The sequence below is a fragment of the Jaculus jaculus genome, chromosome 2 (genome assembly GCF_020740685.1).
Source record: "Jaculus jaculus isolate mJacJac1 chromosome 2, mJacJac1.mat.Y.cur, whole genome shotgun sequence".
Taxonomy (NCBI): Eukaryota; Metazoa; Chordata; class Mammalia; order Rodentia; family Dipodidae; genus Jaculus; species Jaculus jaculus.
Genome location: NC_059103.1, coordinates 23994710 through 24009385, shown reverse-complemented (window position 1 = coordinate 24009385; position 14676 = coordinate 23994710). Strand labels below are relative to the sequence as shown.

Below are 14676 nucleotides of genomic sequence, written 5' to 3'. Positions count from 1 at the left end.
GGTGATCCTCCTGCCTCTGCTTCTGCCAGTGCTGGGATTAAAGGTGTGCACACCATGCCCGGCTTTTTTTTTTTTTTAAGTTTATTTTGTTTTACTTATTAGAGAGAGAGGAATAGGCACACCAGAGCCTCTAGTCACTGCAAAGGAACTACAGATTCATGGGTCACCTTTTGCATCTGGTTTATGTGGGTGCTGTGGAATTAAACCTGGATCCTTAGGCTTCACAGGCAAATGCCTTCACCATTAAGCCAACTAACTCTCCAGCCCCCCCCCCCCTTTTTTTTAAATTTAGTCTTTTAAAAATAAATGCATTTATTTATTTGCAGGGAGAGAGGAGACAGACACAGAGACCAAATGGGTGATCCAGGGCCTCCATCTGCTGCAAATGAACTCCAGATACATGCGCCACTATGTATCTGGCTTTATGTGGGTACTGGGGAATCGAACCTGAGTCATTGGAAAGCACCTTAACTGGTGAGCCATCTCTCCAGCCCCAACTGTTTTGTTTGTTTTTTTGAGGTAGGGTCTCTCTCTCTAGCCCAGGCTGACCTGGAATGCACTATGTAATCTCAGGGTAGCCTCAAATTCATAGCAATCCACCCACCTCTACCTCACAAGTGCTGGGATTAAAGGCGTGCACCACCATGCCCAGCTCTGGCTGAACATTTTTATTTTTTAATTTTTTCTAATCTTTTTACTGTTGTGTTCCGAGGTAGGGTTTTGCTCTAGACCAGGCTGACCTGAAATTAGTCTCAGGCTGGCCTTGAACCCCCAGCAATCCTCCTACCTCAGTCTCCCAAGTGCTGGGATTAAAGGCGTGTGCAACCACTCCAGTTTGTTTAAAAATAAATAAATAAATGTGGGCTGGAGAGAAGGCTTAGCAGTTAAGGAGCTTGCCTGCCAAGCCAAAGGACCCAGGTTCTATTCCCCAGGACCCACATGAGCCAGATGCACAAAGTAGCCCATGCATCTAGATTTCATTTGCAGTGGCTGGGGGTCCTGGCATGCCCATTCTCTCCCTTCATTTTTATTTTAAAAATAAAATAAAAAATATTTTATTTGGGGGCTGGAGGGATGGCTTAGTGGTTAAGGTGTTTGCCTGCAAAGCCAAAGGACACAGGTTCAGTTCTCCAGGACCTACTTAGCCAGATGCACAAGGGGGTGCATACATTTGGAGTTCCTTTGTAGTGGATGGTGGCCCTGGTGCACCCATTCTCCCTCCCACTCTCCCTCTCCCTCTCCCTCTCTCTCTCTTTCTCTGTCAAATAAATAGATTAATTTTTAAAAATTATATACATATATATATATGTATATAATTTATTAGAGAGAGAGAAAATGGGCACACCAGGGGCTCCAGCCAATGCAAACAAACTCCGGATGCTTGTGCCAACTGTGCATATGGCTTTACGTGGGTACTAGAGACTTGAACCTAGGTCCTTAGGCTTCACATGCAAACACTCCAATCACTAAGCCATCTCTCCAAAAGTAAAAAATTAAGATGTATTAATTTACTTTATTTGTTTTTGTGTATGGATGTGGTACTGAGAATTGAATACAGGCCTTGCACATGACCCAAGCAGTCCACCACTGGGCTACCTCACCAGCTCTAATCTTTTTAAAAAAAATCTATTTATTGATTGATTTTTTTGGGGGGGGGGTTGTTCGAGGTAGGGTTTCGCCCTAGCCCAGGCTGACCTGGAATTCACTATGTAGTCTGAGTGTAGCCTCAAACTCACAGTGATTCTCCTACCTCTGCTTCCCAAGTACTGGGATTAAAGGTGTGTGCTACCACACGGCCTGTTGATTGATTTTTGATGCATAGTCTCTCTCTCTCTGGTACCCTGAGTTCAAGTCTCCCTCAGCCCCCTGAGTAGCTGGGGCTATAGGCTCATAGGCACAGCCATGTCACCTGGCTGCACTGGTCCCAGCTCTTGCACCTCTTGTTGACCACTTCAGTTTTTCATTCACTAAACCTCTGGTGAGTTCCTGCAGGGTGCAGAGAGCTGTGTGTGCAAGCATGTCTCTGACATCTGACAGCATTAGGCTGAGCTGGACAAGATGTTGAGTAGATGGGGAAGGAGGGGAGGACATTGAAGGGGTGGGAAACACAAATCTAGACCCAAACGGCAATGGTACCATAAAATTCTACTTCCTAAAAGGCAGACCAAATGGCTGAACCTTCACCAGGCCCTTACAGGGAACACCTGAACCACAAGACACTGGAGAGGGTAGGATCAAGGCTAGCCTTAACCTTCTACATCTTCCCTCCCTCCCTCTCCCTCTCCCTCTCCCTTTCTCTCTCTTGTATATTAGTTATCTTTTTCGTCATTTTCTTCATGGGCACTGACCTGTAACTCCCAATACCAGCATGGGGCTGTCATCCACAATGAGCTTTTGATTAGAGAGTCCTACAAGGTTTCCTAAAAGACAGACAGGTTTCTGTCAGAGTACTTGATGACCCACCAAAGGTTAGTGGTAAGACCCTACTGCTGAAGACACCATATGCAGTGGACATGTAAAATGGAACGGCATGGCTGGGAGCTGGAAGAGAGTCAGTCCCCAGACAGTCAGCGCGGTGGAGGTGTACTAGGGAGAAGAGTTTAGGTGCTTTAGACAAATGAAGAGGTGGGCTGTGGAGTCCTGAAGTTTTTTTTTCCTTTTCATTTTTCAAGGTAGGGTTTCACTCTTGCCCAGGCTGACCCGGAATTCACTATGCAGTGTCAGGGTAGCCTCGATCTCACGTGGTGATTCTCCTACCTCTCCCTTCCGAGTATTGGGATTAAAGGGGTGCGCCACCACGCCCAGCCTGAATTCTTTAACTCTGCCTTTTATTCACTTATTTATTTATTTTTGTTTATTTATGTATTTATTTGAGGTAGGTTCTCCCTCTAGCCTAGCCTGACCTGGAATTCACAATTCACTATGTAGTCTCAAGCTGGCCGGGAACTCACAGCAATCCTCCTACCTCTGCCTCCCAGGAGCTGGTATTAAATGCATTTGTCACCATGCCCAGCTAACTGCCTCTCAGTAGCTACATGACAAGAGTGCATCTGTTACCTGCTCTGAGCCTTAATGTTTCCATCAACCAGAGGGGGATACTAGGAACTTCCTCATACATAAGGCCAGGTCTTACTTCCACTGTTGCTCTCTGGAAATTAGGAAGGCCTAATGTCATGCCAAAAACTTTGATTTATTCTTCAACTAAGCATGTTATCAATTATTTATTTTGAGCGCGCGCACATGTGCGTGTGTGTGGTGTCTGTATATGAGCACACCAAGGTCTGTTGCCACGGCAAACAAACAGCACACATGTGCCGCTTTTTGCATCTGGCTTTATGTGAGTGCTGAAGAATTGAACCCAGGCTGGCAGGCTTTGCATGCAAGCAACTTCAACTGCTCAGCCGCCGCCCCCTACCCACCAACTCAGTATCTTTTCTGTCACCTGGGTTTGTGATTTATTTTTCCTCACTGAAAGAACAACACCAGACCACATTTTGCCTCACAATTGATGGGATGCCCTGCCTGTGTTCATACATCACTGTGAACAACATGTTGTTTAAACTTATGGCCAACAATAGCACAGGAGCTCCCTGCATAGGAACAGCAAGGGCAATGTCCCGATTGGCAGTTCTGTCCTCCTCAGTTCCAGATGCTTCTCTGGGGCACTGGAACGTTCAGCATTCCTAGCAAACAGTGTAGTTGGTGATTTCCTCCCTGACCTCCTCATTTGGCTTTCTTTTTCCACTATTCACATCACTTGAATATAATTTTTTAACTCAATTTATTTTTTATTGACAACTTCCATAATTATAGACAATAACCCATGGTAATTCCCTCCCCCCACTTTCCCCTTTGCAACTCCATTCTCCAACATACCCCTTATTCCTCTCAATCACTCTCTCTTTTATTTTGATGTCATGATCTTTTCCTCCTATTACAATGGTCTTGTGTAGATAGTATCAAGCACTGTGAGGTCATGGATATCCAGGCCATTTTGTGTCTACAGGAACACGTTGTAAGGAGTCCTACTCTTCCTTGACTCTTACATTCTTTCCACCACCTCTTCCTCAACGGACCCAGAGTCTTGGAAGGTGTGATAGAGATATTTCAGTGCTGAGCACTCCTCTGTCACTTCTTCTCAGCCCTATGGTGCCTTCTGAGTCATCCCAAGGTCACTGCCATCTGAAAAGAGAAGCTTCTCTAGACAAAAGTAAGAGTAGCATTAATATATGAGTATGAACATTAAGAGAAGTGCTTATTGGGCAGCTTGGTGAACACAGTATGTACATTTAGCCAGACACCAGCAGACGTTGCGTCCCAGGGATCATGACTAGGTCTGCTCTAGGTTTTAAGTATCAGGGATGTATGCAATCCCATGGAGCGGGCCTCCAGTCCAACTAGAGAGTGGTTAGTTTTCCCCATAAAAGACATGCCACTATTGCACCTGTTGGCTCATTTGCCCTGGCTGGCCAAATTTAAGGCTTGCAGTGTCCATTGTTGAGTATCTCCACTGGTAATTTCTCTCTCCCCCATTGAACTGGATGCAGTGTAGCTTTATTCAGCTTTCTTTCTGTTGGTCCACATGGAGGAGAATTTCACTTCTGCTCCAGCAGGATTTCTCAGTGACCTTGCAGCCCAAGTATTTGGAGTCTTCAGCAATAGAGTCTTACCATCTATTCCTGGTGGGAAACCAAGAGCCTTGTCAATGGCCTATAATGTTTTGGGGGTGTCAGGGACTTCCCTGGCCAGCAACTCATTGCAAGGTATCCCATCCCTGGCACTGCAAATTTTCTAGTAAGAATCTATGGCTTCTGAGTGTTCCATTGTCTGAAAGAGTAGGTTTCCATGTGGCTTATTTTATATCCTCTTAGATTTTGATTAGCCCTGTGTGGTGGTTTGAATCAGGTGTGCCCCGTAAACTTAGGTGTTCTAAGTGCTAGGTTCCCAGCTAATGGATATTTGGAAATTAATGCCTTCTGGAGGGAGTATATTGTTGGGGGTGGGCTTATGGGTGTTATAGCCAGTTTCTCCATGCCAGTTTGGCACATTCTCCAGTTGCTATTATCCACCTTATGTTGGCCAGGGGGTGATGTCCACCCTCTGCTCATGCCATCATTTTCCCCTGCCATCATGGCGCTTCCCCTAGAGCCTATATGCCAAAAATAAACCTCTTTTTCCCACAAGCTGCTCTTGGTTGGGTGATTTCTACCAGCAATGCGAACCCGACTGCAACACCCTCCCTCCACCTTTCCTTTATACAATCTCTTCCCCTGACCTCACTTAGGCCTTTTCACCCCCATTAATCTGTTCTTCTACTTATATATATACAATACCATGCTATTAAGTCCCCCCTCCCTTCCTTTCTATCCCCTTGATATCCCCTTTCGAGCCTACTGGCCTCTGCTACTGAGTTTTATTCCTATCACATAGAAGTTCAAACATATGTAGCTAGGATCCACATATGAGAGAGAACATGTGACATTTGGCTTTTTGGGCCTGGATTACCTCACTGAATATATTCCTTTCCAGATCCATATTCCTGCAAATTTCATAACTTCATTTTTTTTTACTGCTGAGTAGAACTCCATTGTATAAATGTGCCACATCTTCAATATCTGCTCATCACTTGAGGGACATCTAGGCTGGTTCCATTTCCTAGCTATTGTGAATAGAGTGGCAATAAACATGGTTGAGCAAGTATCTCTAAGGTAGTGAGACGAGGCCTTAGGATATATGCCTAGGAGTGCTATAGCTGAGTCATATGGCAAATCTATTTTTAGCTGTCTGAGGAACCTCCACACTGATTTCCACAATGGCTGGACCAGATTGCTTTCCCACCAACAGTGTAGAAGGGTTCCCCTTTTTCTGCATCCTCCTCAGCATTATGCTCTTTTGTTTTCATGATGGCAGCCAGTGGGACAGGAGTGAGATGGAATCTCAACATAGTTTAAATCTGAATTTCCCTGATAGCTAGGGATGTAGAACATTTTTTCAGATGTTTATATGCCATCTGTATTTCTTCTTTTGAGAATTCTCTACTTAGCTCCACAGGCTAAGAGAGGGACATGCACACAAAATGAAACTGACAAAATACATCACAGCTGTAGAGCAAAACAGCCACTAAAACAGCCACTAGGAATCCTTGTGTATGTTGGGGCGAGACAGGTTGGCTGCAGTTTCAGCCAGAAGATGGGGTGATGGGGCTGTGGACAGAACAGGAGCTCATTTCCTCTGAAAATTTTGGCGTTTGTGTGTTAAAAAATAAAGTCAGTGCTTACTTTTTATATTTAAATATTAAAAGGATTCCAACTGAAAAAGAAGAAAAAAGAAAACACCTACTATGCCTTTGGAGCGAAATTCTTCTCCTACTATACCCTGAATTCTTATGTTTGATCTTTTCATGGTGTCCCAAATATCTTAAAATTCCCATTCATACCTTACTATTAGTTTGTCTTTATCTTTGTTGGACTGTATTAGATCTTTCATCTGGTCTTCTAGTTTATATATTATGATCTCTCATTCATCCATTCTACTGGTGAGATTTTCTGCAGAGTTTTTTTATTTGACTTACTGTTTTTTTCATTGCTAGTATTTCTGAATGATTTCTTTATTATTTCTATTGTCTTACTCATGTCTTATATTGACCTCCTTATTTCATTAAATTGGTTTCCTGTGTCCTCTTTGATTTCTTTGAGCATATCTATAATTATTCTTTTGAAATCTTTCTTAGGCATAAATCAATCTCATTGGAGGTAATTTCTGATAAATTTATAATTTTTGGTGGATTTATATTGTCTTGATTTTTGTGTTCTTCTATTACAATATAGAGGTTTTTGCATCTTGGAGTAATTTAATGCTTGGGTTTTCGAATTATCTACAGTATTATTAGATGTATCAATCCATCTGATGTTATAGATCTTTAAGACAGGAGTTTAAGTTGCTAGGTGTGACTCTTAAGAGTCTTAGAATAACCACAACAGTAACCCTAGGTGTTGGGTTTGCCTGCTGTGAGCATAATCTAGTAGGCTGGGTGGAACAAAATACAGGCAAATTCTAAAATTTCACTAAACAATATACACATTCAATGAAAACCAGCACAGAGTATTTATGTAAGAGTAGGCATTATGACAAACAGATCCTCTAACAAAGTCACCCTAAGGATGTGTGTTGCCCTACACCCTTAATTCTGTGATTGAGGAGGCTGAGATTTCTGGTCTGTTGAGGGTTCCAAGGTCAGCTTGTGGCCGAGTGAGACCCTGCCCCAATGAACAACAGAAGAGGAGACAAAGACACTATAAATCAGGAAGCAACATATGACAAGCCAAAAATATAGCTTATTTAAGAAGGGCAAATCTGACCACCCATCAGATTTAACATATAATTTACCCTGGCATGGATGGTGCAATTAGCACTTCTGATGCAAGCCTATATACCAGATTTATTTGTATTGACCTGGTGTAATCCCAGTTACTTTTTGGGATGGCTTTGGTCTCAGTTATGTGCCTGCTTGGGTCCCTCTTTGCTGGGCTGTGGGCTCAGGTAGGCTGGAGTCAGTGGGTGCTCTGACCGCCTGTGCTGGGTGCTGTGTAGGTGAGCTCCCTTCCCAGGCCTCTGGGGCTTGCACTGCTGGTGGGGGGCGGGGGGTGCTATGAATGGTGGCTGAAGTTCTCCTGCTGGTCCACTCCTGCGAGCCAGTCTGCTGGCCCCTGCCATCCTCCCCTTCACATCTCTTGAGTTTGCGAGGAGGTTGGTGTGAGTGGAAAATCTCACCTGGCTTTTGCTGTGGCTCAGGCCAAGCCTAGCAGCACAGATCTGGTGGTGGCGCTGCTGGAGCTGCTCTGACTGCTTCTGCAGTTTCTAGATGCTCTGGATCGCTCCTCCTTCTCTTCTGTGGTTTGTAATTTCTTATACACTTTCACCTTGTAGTACAAGAATGTATTTTACTGTTTTTTTTTTTAAAATTTTTCTCCCCTAGGCTGATTTGGTATGGTTCCTACACTGCCATCTTAACCAGAAGTCTCCCACTTTAATATTTTATTTATTTGTGTTTGTGCATGCATGTTTGTGTATGTGCATGAGGGTGGATGCATGCATGCATGGCGAGAGTGCGGGTGTCACAGGGCAACTTTTAACTCAATCCTTGCTTTTCCATATCATTTGAAGGATTTCTTGTTCTGCTGCTTTTCTTTGCTACACTTGCCACTACCTTCCAGAAAATTCTTGTGTCTGCTCGCCATCTCACTATCAGGGTCAGCATGCTGGGAGTACAGGAGCCCACCACAGCTTTTAATGTAGGGTCTGGGGATTGAATGAAGGTTTTCCAGTTTGAGCTGCCACAAGTTCTTATCTACTGAGCTATTTCCTCAGTCCCTATTTACATCTTGGTTTTTGGTTTTTTGGTGTTTTTGTGTTTTTTTTTTTTTTTTTTTTTTTTTTTTTTGGTCTCTTTCAAGGTAGGGTCTAACTGTAGCCCAGGCTGTCCTGAAACTCACTGTGTAACTCCAGGCTGGTCGCAAACTCATGACAGCCCTCCTACCTCAGCCTCTTGAGTGCTGAGATTAAATGAAGGCATTCGCCAACCTTGCTGACTTCCTATCCACCTCAGTGTAATAGCACTCTATTCTCACATGCTTTTCTAGTTCTCACTCATTCATAAAGCTGTGAGGACTCCATGTGTTTTTTCAAGGTAGAGTATCACTCGAGCCCAAAATTACCTAGGCTTCACTATGTAGTCTCAGACTGGCTCTAAACTCATGAAATCCTCCTACCTCTGCCTCTCAAGAGCTGAGGACTCCATTTGGAAAAAAATAAAAATAAAAAATCTTGGGCTGGAGAGATGATTTAGTGGTTAAGCACTTGCCTGTGAAGCCTAAGGATCCCAGTTTGAGGTTTGATTCCCCAGTTCCCACATAAACCAGATGCACAAGGTGGCACATGCATCTGGAGTTCATTTGCAATGGCTAGAGGCCCTGGTGTGCCTATTCTCTCCCTCTCTCTCTCTCTCTCTCTGTGCTTCTTTCTCCATCTGCCTCTCTCAACTAAATAAAATAAATTTAAAAAATTAAATCTTGTCACCAAGTTCACCCATCTCTTAGACATTGGTATAGTTTCTGTAATTTCCCAATCCCATAATGAACTGATTTGTGCTTCCACAGCTCTGGGGACTGAGAACACATGACCAAGTCCTCACACTAAGTGAGGACTACAGTTTTGTTTACTGTGACTGTCCAAGTGAGGGCCTTGAGCTTTACTACTGAGGTACCCTCCCAGCCCTGAAGTATTACTGTTCACGTCTCCAAGCTCTTACCACTTCCCTTGGAGACTTCTGCCCATCAAGCCCATGCGGGGTTCTAGGCAACTGCCTGACAAGTCAGTGAAAAAGCCTTCTGCCTTCCTTCACTTCCAAACAAAGCATTCCCCCTACATTAGTCACCTATTTTTTTTTAAATTTTATTTATATGCAAGACAGAGAAAGAAAGATAGAATATGGTCACATCAGGGACTCTTGCCACTGCAACTGAATTCCAGAAGCAATGCACCACTTTTTGTGTCTGGTTTTACGTGGGGAATAGGGAACTGTACCCAGGCTGCCAGGCTTTGCCGACGAGCACCTGTAACTGCTGAGCCATTTCCCAAGTCCTGTGTTAGTCAATTTTTGCTAATTGTGACAAAAATCCCTGACAAAACAAAACAAACAAAAAATTTAAGGGAGGAAGGAGTTGTTTCCAGCTTATAGTTTTAGAGGCTGTGGTGGTTTGAATGTGATGTATGTACCCCATATCCTTGGGGATTTTTCTTTTTTGAGGTAGGGTCTCACTCTGGTCCAGGCTGACCTGGAATTCACTCTGTCATCTCAGGGTGGCCTTGAACTCATGGCGATCCTCCTACCTCTACCTCCCAAGTGCTGGGATTAAAGGCGTGAGCCGCCATGCCCGGCATCTTGGGATTTTTTTTGTTTAAGGTTAAGTTTCCTATTTAAGTCTCCAGCAGCCTAGTGGAGGAGGCGTCACTGCTGGCCCCACCATACCTCCGTCTGGAGTCCAGCCCTAAAGTGTGTTCAGAGTTGAAGCTCTGGCTGGTGGTGCTTGCTGGCTGTTTGGTTGTGTCTGTCTTCTGTGGCTCTATGGAAGTGAGCCAGCTTTTGTAAATCTGAAGTAAACCCTTTCCTCCCGACAGCTGCTTCTGATTGGGTGTTTGTCCTATGTATCTGCAACAGAGGTATCAGTCCATCATGGTGGGAAGAGCATGGGGGAGCTCCACCTTCCAGCTCGTGGGGAGCCAGGAAACAGGGAAAGGGAATGCCAATCTTCCGTTGGCTTTCCTTCTTAGTTAACGTAGCCCCAGGTCCATACTCACAGTGGGCCTTTCCCATGGCTGCTCCTCTCTACAAGACATGCTGTGCCTCTCCAGTCTCCCAGATGATTCAAAACCCAGCCAGTTTATCCGCCCATTAGTGATCACACCCTCCACTTAAACCATTCCACATGAAACACAGTTTATCTCCTTTCAAAGCAAGTACAATTTCCTATTAAAGACAGCTGCTCAGGCCTGGGATATGGCTCAATGATCGTGCATTTGCCTAGCATATATAAGTCCCTGGCTTCCATCCCCAACACTGGGGAGATGAACAGGATACAATATAACACTAAGATCCTTCCATTGTCCTGGACACCACACTTCTATTCAAAATCTTTGTCTTGTTTGGTTTGGTTCAGTTTGATTTTTCAAGGTAGGGTCTCACTCTAGTCCCAACTGACCTGGAATTCACTATATAGAGGGTAGCCTTGAACTCTTGGAGATCCTTCTACCACTGCTTCCCCAAGGGCTGGGGTTAAAGGTATTCACCAGACTTTCATGCAATCTCTTCAGAGATAGGTTCCTTACCCGATATTCAAATTCCTATTCTGCTTCTGTATTGTCTCTTTAGGTCCTCAGTATGCATTTCTTTTTTGTTTGTTTTCTTGTTCGATTTTACATGTAGCATCTCTCTGTAATTTAGGATGACCTAATCACTCTGTAGTCCGAGGCTCACAGTTATCCTGCTACCTCTGTCTCACTCTACTGGCATCAAAGGTGTGTGCCACCCATGCCTGGGTCCTTTTAATTTTTATGTGTTTATGTGTGTGTGTGTGTGTGTGTGTGTGTGTGTGTGTGTGCATACATAGGTGATGGGGGGGTGCACCAGGGCCTCTTGCCACTGCAAACAAACACCAAAAGCTTGTGCCACTTTTTTGTATTCAGTTTATGTGGGTGGCTTGGTAATCAAACCCAGGGTCAGCAGGCCTTGTAAATAAGTACTGTTAACCACTGAGCCATCTTTCCAGCACTTTCTTTTTCTTTTTTACCTTTTGGCCGCTTCAAATCAGTGTGCTTCCCCAAAGAGCCCATAGCTTCCAGTTACCTCTGGGAAATGTTCTCACTTGACCTCCTCTGCTGAGGTCTCAGGATTTGCAGGATTACCTGTGGCAAGGGACCCGTATTGTGTATGTTTGATATATTACAGACTGATGGTTTTCTCAGAAGCAATAAAAATCTGCAACTCAAAAAAGGAAATGTAAAGAACCAAAGCATGCAGAGAATAAGTCCACTGCTTTCTTTTTGATTAGATTCAGCAGACAAAATACTATAGAAGATTGCTATAAAAGGGTTTTTTGTTTGTTTTCATGGTGATGAAAATGAGCCTGGGGCCTTACACATCCTAGACAAATCCTGAACTATATCATTTTCGGGCAGGGAAAGTTGCTCAGTGGTTAAAGGCACTTTCTTGCAAGGCCTGCTGCCCAGGTTCAATTCCCAAGCCACCAACAAAAGCCAGACCCAAAAAGTAGTTCAAGTGTCTGGTATTTGTTTGTAGCAAGAGGCCCTGGCATGCATGTGCATGTGCACATACACCCACAACAAATATTGTTTTAAATGTTTCTTTTTTTCGTATTTATTTATTTGAGTGAGACGGGGGGGGGGGGCGGGAGAAGAGAAAGACAGAAAGAATGGGCATGCCAGGGCTTCCAGCCACTGCTAACAAACTGCACAAGCATGTGCCACCCTGTACATCTGTCTTACGTGGGTCCTGATGAATCAAACTTGGGTCCTTTGGCTTTGCAGACAAGCTCCTTAACTGCTAAGCTATCTGTCTAAATATTTCTTTTCTAAATACATATTTATTTGCAAGCAGAGAAAGAAAGAGCATACCAGAACCTCTTGCCACTGCAAACAGAACTCCAGACACATGCACGGCACTTTACACACCTAGCTTTACGTGGTTACTGGGGAATCAAACCCAGGCAATCAGACTTTACAAGCAAGTGCCTTTAATTGCTGGGCCACCTCCCCAGCCCCTTAAAATGTTTCTTAAAGTTCTCTCTCAATTTTCATAACAGCATGCGCAGTATCACATATAGTGGTTTGCAACTGCTTCATTCTGCAGACAACAATCTGAATGGGACCATTCTATACAGAGATATGCTGAAAGTGTCCAGAAACGGACTCTCCAAAGGTACACTTGCTCATTTATAGCACTTACCAGTATTCCTCCCCTAACCACTCACACCAAGGTCAACTTTAAGCTGCGTGTAGAGGTAGGAAGAGGTATACACCATCAACCTTAGCAAGCTGATAAAAGTCAGTTACAAAACTTCACTGACAACTACATTAGATTTCTAAAAATATTTTATTTGTTTGAGAGAGAAAGGGAGAGGTAGGTAGAGAGAATGTGCATTCCAGGACCTCTAGCCGCTGCAGACAAACTCCAGATGCATGTGCCATCTTGTGCATCTGGCTTAATGTGGGTACTGGGGAATCGAACCTGGGTTCCTAGGCTTTGTAGGCAAGCGCCTTAACTGCTAAGCCATTGCTCCAGCTCTCGATTTTTTAAAAATGTATTTTATTTATTTATTTGATAGAGAGAGAGAAAGAGATAGGGAGAGAACGGGCATGCCAGGGCCTCCAACCACTGCAAACGAATTCCAGACACATGTGCCCCCTTGTGCATCTGACTTATGTGGGTCCTGGAGAATTGAATGGGGATGCTTTGGCTTTGCAGACCAGCACCTTAACTGCTAAGCCATCCCTCCAGCCCCTGGCCCTAGATTTAAATATATATATACATATCTTTATCTTTTTAATAAAGCCCTTTCCTTTTGAGAGTTTGCTAACAATTTCTCTTTAGCTAGGCCAAATCAGGAGAGAACTCAGTCCCCAGCAGAAACAAGACAGTAGGTTGAGGCAGCTCTTTCTCCTTTGGTGATCTTCAAGCCAATTCAATGAGACCACCTGACACTACTCCCAACAAACACTTTACTTCTGCAGGCTGAGTGAGTCACTTCTGGCTTAACAGCAGTCTAGGAAAAAAAAAAAAAAAAGTAGTTTGCTGTGCCTCTTTGGTAGCATGGTTACTCTTGCTTAGTTGGCATGATTGAAGACCTGGGTTCAAACTCTAGCACCAAACAAACAACAACAATAACAAAATCCCTTAAAATAATATATTTAGATCCAAAAGAGATTTTTTTTTTTTTTTTTTTTTTTTGATTTTTCAAGGTAAGGTCTCACTAGCCCAGGCTGGCCTGGAATTCACTATGTAGTCTCAGGGTGGCCTCGAGCTCATGACGATCCTCCTACCTCTGCCTCCCAAGTGCTGGGATTAAAGGCATGTGCCACCGCATCTGGCCCTGAGATTTTTTGATTACTTTCTCCAGCAAGGCTCCACCTCCAAATGCACCACAAGTCTTCCAAATTGCCACCGGCCTAGAGACCGAGTATCCAAAACACATGAATCTATGGGGGAATATTTTATATTCAAACCCTTATAAGATCTAATGTATCTCAGGTTGGTCTTGACCTCACTATCTCACCATGTGGCTGAGGCTAGCCTTAAAATCCTAATCTTCCTGACTCTGCCTCCCAAGTGCTGGGATTACAGGCAGGTGTCCCTCACGCTTGGCTAATCTGCTATCTAATTTATTTTGTTGTTGTTTGGTTTTTTGAGGTAGGGTCTCACTCTAGCCCAGACTGACCTGAAATTTACTATGTAATCTCAGGGTGGTCTCGAACTCACAGTGATTCTCCTACTTCTGCCTCCCGAATGCTAGGCTTAAAAATGTGCACCAACATGGCCCAGCATCTATTTAAGTTTTCAATCTAAATGTGAAAACCAACCTCTGTGGTGTCAACTAAATGAAGGTGACATCACTGGAACCTGCCATTGTCTCCTAAGTGGACAGGAGTCCTTCCAGACAGGTTTTCGTTGGGCAGGGTACCAGGACCCAGAAAAAGAAACAAATTGATTTTATTTGAAATTAACAAATAAACATATCAGGGTAAAGGAAAACAATGATATAGCAGTTACCTTCTCCTTGCTAGGGAAAACACCCAACAAGAAGAGCTGACTGGTGGAAAAGACTTAAGTCAGCTTACAATTTTTATTTATTTATTTATTTGAGAGAAAGAGGCAAATAGAGAAAGATAAAATGGGTCACACATGCCACATTGCGCATCTGGCTTATGTGAGTACTGGGGAATTGAACCTGGGTCCTTGGGCTTCATAGGCAAGCAACTTAGCCACTAAGCCATCTCTCCAGCCCTCAGCTTACAGTTTTAAGGGAAACTTCATCATGATGAGAAAAGCATAGGATGGATGTCGCATCTTGTCATACCAGCTGGGAGATAGCAATAGGAGTAGGC

At 43.9% G+C, this 14676-nt stretch overlaps 1 protein-coding gene across 6 annotated transcripts in view; it reads left to right on the top strand.

Annotated features, from left to right (window-relative positions):
- The window catches only part of Dlgap1 (DLG associated protein 1), a 961152-nt gene that overhangs the window by 850976 nt on the left and 95500 nt on the right, over window positions 1–14676 (top strand). The gene's annotated exons all lie outside the window — the stretch shown is intronic.